This window comes from Portunus trituberculatus, chromosome 13 (assembly GCF_017591435.1).
Source record: "Portunus trituberculatus isolate SZX2019 chromosome 13, ASM1759143v1, whole genome shotgun sequence".
NCBI lineage: Eukaryota > Metazoa > Arthropoda > Malacostraca > Decapoda > Portunidae > Portunus > Portunus trituberculatus.
In genome coordinates, this window is record NC_059267.1 from 7,444,281 (window position 1) to 7,454,280 (window position 10,000).

Genomic DNA, 10,000 nt, shown 5'->3' on the forward strand with positions numbered 1-10,000 from the left:
ACCCCCGCGCCCCGGGGAATTACCTCAGGCACCTGCGCTGGCTGCTCTGTCACTTGCCAGGCGGAGCTCGTTTCTCCTCTAATTCCTTTTGTAAAATTACAGATAAGATCAAGAAAGTGTAACAGCACCTCATGTCTGATGCATTTTCTCTTTACAGCAAATCAATGACAATTTTTCAGGATAACACTATTTTGGAAGACGCCAGGAAAACGAATGTACCCAACTCAGCTCTTAATCAATACAATGCGTCCCTCTGCAGGTCAGTGAAGGTTACAGACGGAGATACATTTAATGAACGATCGTCTTTCCGCCTTCCAATAAAAGAAGTAGTGGTGGTGGTGGTGCTACTGCTGCATATCAGTTTCGTAAAACCAGTAAACTCTTAGACGTCTATGTTCCTTCATGAGCTCACATGACGTAATGGAAATAGGACACACTGTCTTCCACCTCGTTATTCTCAAGTAATTAATCATAATGTCATTAACATTGTTGTTCTAACAGGATAAGAGAATAAAAGAATAAGTCAGTTGTGAACAAAAGGCAGTGGTCAACAGACGCTTGGCTTACAAACCAACATCGGTTCACACATCTAGCTCGGCTCAGCTTCCAGTTATGATAATGATAATGGTAGCGGTTTTTGCAGCAAAGGAGGTTGTATTCTGCGTTAAATGTTGACAAATCAACAAGTTGTCACATGAGGATAGGATTCGTTGATCCCCTCGCTTATAACCTCAGTGCTCGGACCGCCATGACACTTGTTGCTTCAACTGAAAACCCCACATGGTATAAATAAAAATAAAGAAAAAATAATAAAAAAAACTGTATAGTGCACCCGCGCCAGACCGCTTTACTGAACCTGAAAAGTCACTCCAGTTTATGTGATAATAATGCAGTAGTAGTAGTAGTAGTAGTAGTAGTAGTAGTAGTAGTAGTAGTAGTAGTAAAATATTGTAAGGAAAAAGATGAATATTTTGTTAGTATTGATGAAGGAATATTAAGTGCCATGAGTCAGGCTGACGTAAAGGAAGCATGAGTGGTAATTAGCTACATAATAACGCATTACTCTTAATTCACGGTTCGCTGTGTCACCCGCAGCTGTTCCGGGTAAAGCTCCGTGCGCTTCTCGCTTTGCTAGAATCACATTAAATCAACAACACCTATTCCATGAAAACGGTGCAGTTATATTATAGTAGTCACTTTGAAAGAGGATAAAGACAAACAACTATAGCTATTTATACACACCGCATCAAGTAATTACACAAGATTTGCCAAAATGCTGTTGAACAAAAGGAATATTTTTCTACATGCCACTGCAAACTTTCCTTGTAAAATTATGTTGATTAAAAGAAGACCTAGATAAATGAATAAGTGAATAAATAAAGATATATAAGTAAGACCAGAAAGCTTGAAACGTGAATCATGTCTGCCTCACCGAACACCAGCCAACAACCAAAACTATTTCCTACCAACTACTGCAAACTTTTTTTCCATTTTTACAACAGAAAAATATAAAACACATAAATCAATAAAAAAAAAAAGAAAAAAAGACACACAATGACACGAACACTAAGAAAAAAAAAAGAACACATTTTCAACTGCTGGGAATCTTTTTACTCTTTCAAAATACATATCAAGTAAATACGTGGACAAAACAGACACATGACACGGTGGAGTTGCGTTATGCGTCCAAAGACAACATGAAGTATGAAAACACATATTGCGCCACAGGGAACACTCGCCGTTATCGCACTGCCATAAGTTTACGTTTACCTCCACGCGAATATCGTACACCGAGGCCATAACTGTCGAACGCAATCATAAATCACAGGTGAACGAGACACGCGATAAAAGGTGACGCCACACGCTCCTCTGAGGTGTTTAGATGCGTCGCAGAGAGAGAGAGAGAGAGAGAGAGAGAGAGAGAGAGAGAGAGAGTTTATATTTAAGGTTGCATGTGCCTGTTTATGCATGGTTAGGTATTTCTGCATTTTAAATATAGGGGAGATTAGCATGACGCCACACAAAAAGAATAAAAATGAAAGTTAAATCACTTGACGCTCAAAATACATATAAAAACAATGTCATAAAAAAGCTATTAGGTAAAGATATAAATAAGACTTTCAAATATATATGTACATGTGTGTCTGCGTATTGGATTTGTAGAGAATATTTGTGTATGTCTGCGTATTTTTGCTTATCAATACCACCACCACCACCACCACCACCATGATTCTAACGTTCTAAAAATAACTAGAATCTGACGTTCGTTATCCACAGTGCGTCAATTTGTGTTTATTCCGGCAACATTCGAGTCCCGACCAGCACCAACACCCAACACCAACACCAACACCACCACTGTCCCATTAGTGGCACTCATCACTCAGCCCGCCTGGCACACCTTGGCACGCATGATAGGTACGCATATGTCCCGCAGTCGGTCTTTTCTTCCACTCCCCTCAGTCTTCCTTGTCATACACCCTCACACCCTTCCACACCCGAGACTATTAACTCTCACCTTAATCCTACATCACAACCCTACACCACACATACCCTCGTCCTATTCATCCATACACACAACCCTTTAGTCTCTCCCTACTCGCATGTGTACACCCAATTCCATTTACTGTCATCCCTTCTGTACATACCAAACCTACACCTTACATGTTCTCTTCTCCCATCACTCAAATACAATCTCCAGCACACTACCTTACATTCTCTCCATGTCTGCCCCACGTCTCCCACTTCCCACAACACGCTCTCAACTTTCTTCATGCCACTAACACTCAGCCACTAACCATCACCTCATCTCGCTCCGTGCAATGCTCAATCCTGCACGCCATCCCACGCCTCCTTTCTTTTTATTTTATGTAAGAGGGAAGAATTGTCCAAGAGAAGCAAAAATGATTAAACGTAAAGACCCACTTAGATGTCACTTTCATCATCATCATCATCATCATCATCATCATCATCATCGTTATCATAAAAACATGAATTCGTAATGAGAACGTTTTCCTGTTAATGTTGAGATAAAAACCTTGACCAACATTAATTAGTGCTATCAAAAACAAAGATAAGATAGATATGTAAATAAACAAGTCTCTCTCTCTCTCTCTCTCTCTCTCTCTCTCTCTCTCTCTCTCTCTCTCTCTTAAGCTGCAGGTTGTTTCAAGGTCAGTGTCACGTGATCTGCATTTCTGGATCAAGGTTGAATGGCGGCGCCTCACTAAACTATATAGTTATTTTACGCCTGTGTCTTTCCCTTCTGTTCATAATGTCACGTAACGACTGATATTCTGGGAGGGAGTGAAAGCGAGATATTCACCACCTCACACGCACGCACACACACACACATGCACACACGCACACACACACGGTTAGAGCGCTGGCTTCACAAGCCAGAGGACTGGGGTTCGATTCCCCGGCCGGGTGGAGATATTTGGGTGTGTCTCCTTTCACGTGTAGCCCCTGTTCACCTAGCAGTGAATAGGTACGGGATGTTAATCGAGGAGTTGTGACCTTGTTGTCCCGGTGTGTGGTGTGTGCCTGGTCTCAGGCCTATCCGAAGATCGGAAATAATGAGCTCGGAAGCTCGCTCCGTAGGGTAACGTCTGGCTGTCTCGTCAGAGACTGCAGCAGATCAAACAGTGAAACACACACACACACACACACACACACACACACACACACACACACACACACAAGCCAGAGGACCGGGGTTCGATTCCCCGGCCGGGTGGAGATATTTGGGTGTGTCTCCTTTCACGTGTAGCCCCTGTTCACCTAGCAGTGAGTAGGTACGGGATGTAAATCGAGGAGTTGTGACCTTGTTGTCTTGGTGTGTGGTGTGTGCCTGATCTCAGGCCTATCCAAAGATCGGAAATAATGAGCTCGGAGCTCACTCCGTAGGGTAACGTCTGGCTGTCTCGTCAGAGACTGCAGCAGATCAGACAGTGAAACACACACACACACACACACACAGCTGTGGTAAAGGGAAAAAAATGCAATAAGAGTACCGGTTTACATGTTTCCTTGGTTGCCGGTGTGTCTGAATGAAGGAAATATGTGAATGGAAATACCTAAAAGAAAATTGCCAATCAGGAATTTCGCGTTTGAAAGATCACATTATTTAAACGTTTCTCTTCTCTCTCACTTTTTTGTCTTTCCATTCCTTTTATTTTTTATGTTTTTCTCTTTTATCAAGTAATATGTTGGGTTCATTCATCACTTTTTTCTGTATAACTTTGCCTTACTCTTTTTACTGCCACGCTCTCCCTTACTCCCATCACTACCCACCAGCCACCACTCCCAAACTTTTCTCACTGTACACACTATTGCCTTCACCTTCACTGTACTTCACTCCTCGTTCACTATATTCACCAATTATCACTCATACACTTCACTCATTACAATCTCTTCCTTTCTTGCCATTCACAACCCACAAAACACTACCGTCACTCTTTATTCACCATACATAGTCGGTCTTTTCTTCCTTCACCCTTTCACCGCAATAATGAACAACGCACACCACTAAAACCAATGTATAAGATCTCTATAAACTTTCATAAGAGAAAATGAGAAGAAAATGAATAGATTGTGCAGTATCTAGCCACTACAACGTTTGGACGTGTCTGTACAAGAAGAAGAGATGTGCTAAAGTGGATAGTGATTAAGAAAAGATGTACCAATTAACAGTGAATGGGCTCAGATAGTTTCACTGCATCACGTTTCGTTCACTGTATGTCACCTTCCCTTCATATTCACTTCACTCTATCACCAAGCACTATTCTCACTCTCATTGTATGTAGCACTCTTCTCTCAGTCACTCTCCCTCCCTCACAGCCACAGACAGCCACTGCCTCGCCCACATCACCGTCTAACTCCATCATGTGTGGGCTTACGTCACCATTCATCAGTACAGGTGTTCGGCTGAGTCACCTGCGGGGGAAGAGGAGCAACAAGTACAGCTGTTTCTTCTCACCCAGATCCCTCGCGTCCCTTTCCCTCCAGGCTGGTGAGTCTCGCCAGGCGCTTCTTTAGTCAGTCACGTGTCTCGGTAGCTCAGTCAGTCGGTCGCTCACGTGATGGTGGGATTCACTTTCAGTTACTGGATTTGTTAGTTAGTTGGCTGGTTGGTTAGTTAGAAAGTGAGTTATGAGTGAGTTAGCTGTTTAGCCAGTCAATCTAATCAACCAGTTACTTGTTTGATTAGCTGGGCAATCTCTCATCAAACACTCACCCACCTACTTACTAGTCATTTCTGTTCAATTTCGTAATACATTTTTGCTGATGTGCAGTTTAGTTCTGTTAGTCATACACAAGTTATTTGTTTGCTTTCTCCACCTGAGTCACTGTCTAATCCAGTACTACACAAACAGTATTCTAGGCAAAGTCCATTTCGATATTTTTCTAACTTCATCGATAACTACAAACCATGAATAGAAATATCTTACCAACACAAATAATCTCCTAAGGCATAACATCAATTCTCTGTCAGTTTTATAATCTTATCTCTTTTTACTTATTTCCTCTCGAGTGCCATATGACACCTGCAAGTCACATGTACATTACGTGACTTACTTGTACAGTGACTCAGATTTATCATGACATGTTATCTGACACTCTTATTTAACTCTGTACAGTCACGACATGCTTCCCACGCCACTGATAACATTCCATTAAAGCTTTGATCCTCCAAAGCCGAGGCGGTGGGTTACGAGCGTACAAGGCAAGTGGCCCCGGGACATCGTGGTTTTTTAGTCCCTACATAGCTGTTATTGTATAAGTATGTTTTTTACAACCTTTTCAGTAGTAAGTGAAAGGGACCGTTGGTATATGTTATCTCGTGAAGCTGGTAGTGTGTGTGTGTGTGTGTGTGTGTGTGTGTGTGTGTGTGTGTGTGTGTAGGAAGTAGCAGGATTCGTGGTGCTGGCGTTGGGCAGTGGTAATTACGCTATAATCTGTAGTAGTAGTGGTGGTGGATTTAATACTAATGGTTTCAGTTGCGATAGTGGGTCAATTAGTTTAGTCTCACTCACTCTCACTCGCTCACTCACTCACTCACTCTCACACACACACACACACACACACACACACACTCTCTCTCTCTCTCTCTCTCTCTGCTTAATTACTACGTATCTTTTTTGTGGTGGTGCAATTTGTAAGGTTTCTGTGTACCCATAATGCAAGACTCCTTTGACATTTAGGTGTGCAGTCTCATCACACACATCAACGTAATGGCGCCTGTCTTTTGCACGTGATGATTGTTTTACGCTATGAATGCAGTGATTTCTTTGTCAATTGATCTATTTATCTATTTTCATGTGCGTTAAGCGGCACTCATGTTTGTACGCTTGAGCATCTTGTACTACGATGATTCTGTGTGTGTGTGTGTGTGTGTGTGTGTGTGTGTGTGTGTGTGTGTGTGTGTGTGTGTGTGTGTGTGTGTGTGTGTGTGTGTAGTACATGCTAAGTACATAATGAGGACCTTGACAAATTTCCCACGAATGGATTCAATAAACGTGACGTGATTTGTTGCGGACAGCACAGACCTCGCCGGAAACCACGCCCTTTCCACCACAACGCCGCCCACACTCGCTACAACATACACATCAAGGATATGTGTGTGTGTGTGTGTGTGTGTGTGTGTGTGTGTGTGTGTGTGTGTGTGTGTGTGTGTGTGTGTTACCATCTTCAGTGTCTAAGTGCCGATTAAGATTTTATTCTCTTGTGTATGTATGTTGCGTCTAGCATTTAGCATTTGAGCTCTCTCTCTCTCTCTCTCTCTCTCTCTCTCTCTCTCTCTCTCTTTGGGTCGCCATGTCCATTAAGCAGCCTAAATTACATGTCCTTCAATAAATCATCGAATAAATCTAGGAAGAGAGAGAGAGAGAGAGAGAGAGAGAGAGAGAGAGAGAGAGAGAGAGAGAGAGAGAGAGAGAGAGAGAGAGAGAGAGAGAGAGAGAGAGAGTGTTACCGTACCATCTTTAAGACCTTCACTCCAATGACCGTCTCTCGTCAACAGCCAAAGCGTTGTAAAAAATAATAACATAATGAAATAAATCAATGAAAAGTTTTGAAGGCCAAATGAAGAGATGAGAAACCAGAAGACTGACTGATGCTTTGTTGAAGTTGTGTATTCATTCATGAGATTATAACGTCTAGATAATTACATAGAAAGCTGTAGGCATAGTTTTATTTATCTATTTATTATTCATTTATATATTTATTTACCTACTGATTTATTTGATTTTAGACCTTTCCTCTTCTCTCTCTCTCTCTCTCTCTCTCTCTCTCTCTCTCTCTCTCTCTCTCTCTCTCTCTCTCTCTCTCTCTCTCTCTCTCTCTCTCTCTATCTATCTATCTATCTATCTATCTATCTATCTATCTATCTGTCTATCTCTCCTTAATGCAGCACAAACTGTACCTTAGTCACTAGTGTTTTGCTGCGCCGCCCTTGCCTCACTTCACCTAACTGCCCCTTAATTACGCCATTAGCGCCGACAGGGTGTTTCAGTCAATCAGGTGAAGAGGAGGAGAAAGAGGAGGAGGAGGAAGAGGAAGAGAGGAGGATAATAAAGACTATAGAATTCACACACACACACACACACACACACACACACACACACACACACACACACTGTATCCAGCCAGCGAGTGGGAGAATAGAATAACACTTTCATTCTTTCATTGAACACGAGCGAGTGAAGCAATTTATTTCCTCCTCTCCTTCGCGCCTTTTAAACTGTAAAATTCCGGAGACTACCATTCTCTTCGTGTGTGTGTGTGTGTGTGTGTGTGTGTGTGTGTGTGTGTGTGTGTGTGTGTGAGAGAGAGAGAGAGAGAGAGAGAGAGATCAGGTCACGTACGAAATTAAAAGTTAAATTGCTTTGTGAGTGCGTTGTGTCCTTTCCTCAGAGCGTTAACATCAGTAACACACCACCTCCGGAATCCAGCGACGGTGTTCTCCTCCTCTGCTCTGTTCGAGAAATGTTATGTATGTTTGTGGGCTTCCAGAAATGTAATGTATGTATGTGGGTATATGTTATTGTTGTTGTTGTTGTTGTTGTTGTTGTTGTTGTTGTTGTTGTTTTGTTGTTGTATGGAAGTTTAGTGTCTTTTGTTATGGAAAGACAAACTGGCTAACTCTTATTCTTGTTCTTTATTTTTGTTGTTTGTTTATTTATATTTTATGTCTTCTCCTTATCGTCTTCGTCGTCGTCCTCCTCCTCCTCCTCCTCCTCCTTTTTAATTTTTTTTTTCTTGCTCTTGTTCTTGTTCTCCAAATTCTACAACTATTTTTTTCGTTTCCTCCTCGTCCTCGTCCTTCTCCTCCTCCTTCTTTTTAATTTGTTTTTCTTGCTTTTGTTTTTGTCCTCCAAATATTACTTTCTTCTTTTCTTCCTCCTCGTCCTTCTTATCTTTGTCCTCGTTCTTATTCTTCTTTTCTAATCCTTGTTCTTGTTCTTTATATCGTTTATTCTCTTTCTTCTACTCCTCCTCCTTCTCCACTTCCTTCCCAAATATCTCTCCTTCTCTTATTAATCTTTACAAATTTTGTCTTTGTCAGAGCAGCGAGGGCAAAGCGAGGAAGCAATCGCCGTTTTAATGTAGCAACAACAGAGATACAATTTAAAAGTATGTGCATGTTCCATTATTCAGCGGGGCACTCAACCGAGGCGTGGCGAGGCTGGCAGGGGTGAGGGACGTAGCGGGGGTGAGAAGCGGTGAGGGGGGGAAGGATAGGCAAGAAGCGTGCATAGATTAAAGATAATAGTAAACCTTCTGCTACATTTGTCTTCTCTATCATTACAAGGAAGATGAGGGGAAATATAATGGTTTGTTTATTATTTTCTTTGTTTCTCTTTTTATCGTTCTCTTTTTTTTATTTCTCATTCTTTATTTTTCTTGTCTTGTTCCTCCTATAGTTGTTCTTTCTGTTCTTGTTCTTGCTCTTCATTTTGTTCTGCCTCCTTCTTTTCTCCTTTTCTTTTCTTCTTCTTGTTTTTGCTCTTTTTAGTTCTTCTCCTTACCCTTTATCCTTTCTTCCTCCTTTTCTTCCACTTATTCTTTCTCTTCCTTCTTCTCTTCCTCTTCTTTCTTTTCCTTCTCTTCCTCCTCCTCCTCCCCCTCCTCCCCTCCCCTCCTCCTCTTCCTCCTTCTCCTTTTCCTTCTCCTTTTATCCTCCTTATCCGTGGACATAAAACACTACACCACATTAAGAGACTCTAATGCTGCAGTAAACATTATTTTAGTGTGTGTGTGTGTGTGTGTGTGTGTGTGTGTGTGTGTGTGTGTGTGTGTGTGTGTGTGTGTGTGTGTGTGTGTGTGTGTGTGTGTCTGTAATTCACCTCGGTCGTCTGCTGGTCACCCAGCCAGTCTTCCCCATTAGGGAGCGAGCTCAGAGCTCACAGACCGATCTTCGGGTAGAACTGAGACCACAACACACTCCACACACCGGGAAAGCGAGGCCACAACCCCTCGAGTTACATCCCGTACCTATTTACTGCTAGGTGAACAGGGGCCACACATTAAGAGGCTTGCCCATTTGCCTAGCCGCTTCCCGTGACTCGAACCCGGCCCTCTCGATTGTGAGTCGAGCGTGTGTGTGTGTGTGTGTGTGTGTGTGTGTGTGTGTGTGTGTGTGTGTGTGTGTGTGTGTGTGTGTGTGTGTGTGTGACCACGCAGTGTGAGATAACAGGCATTTCTGCATTACAGGTGATAACCGACAGATAGACAGACAGACGGAGAGACAAACAGAATGGAATGTAGACAGAACGATGGGCACTGGAAATGACAGTCCTTTGAAGCAAATCAGCACACACACACACACACACACACACTCTCTCTCTCTCTCTCTCTCTCTCTCTCTCTCTCTCTCTCTCTCTCTCTCTCTCTCTCTCTCTCTCTCTCTCTCTCTCTCTCTCTCTCTCTCTCTCTCTCTCTCTCTCTCTCTCTCTCTCTCCCCCCCCTGCCACACCTGAGGGTAAAGGCAGCTCACCGT

At 42.5% G+C, this 10,000-nt stretch overlaps 1 protein-coding gene across 5 annotated transcripts in view; it reads right to left on the reverse strand.

The window, feature by feature from the left end:
- The window catches only part of LOC123503082 (rap guanine nucleotide exchange factor 4-like), a 261,095-nt gene that overhangs the window by 127,028 nt on the left and 124,067 nt on the right, over positions 1-10,000 (reverse strand). Inside the window, exon 1 of one of the 5 annotated variants that reach the window (XM_045252495.1) lies at positions 4,899-4,932. The exons of 3 other annotated variants lie outside the window; for them this stretch is intronic. The gene's annotated coding sequence lies outside the window, so the exon portion shown is untranslated. Of the gene's footprint in view, positions 1-4,790; positions 4,933-10,000 lie in introns of those variants that run through there. One more of the 5 variants, XM_045252494.1, reaches the window with a different exon arrangement.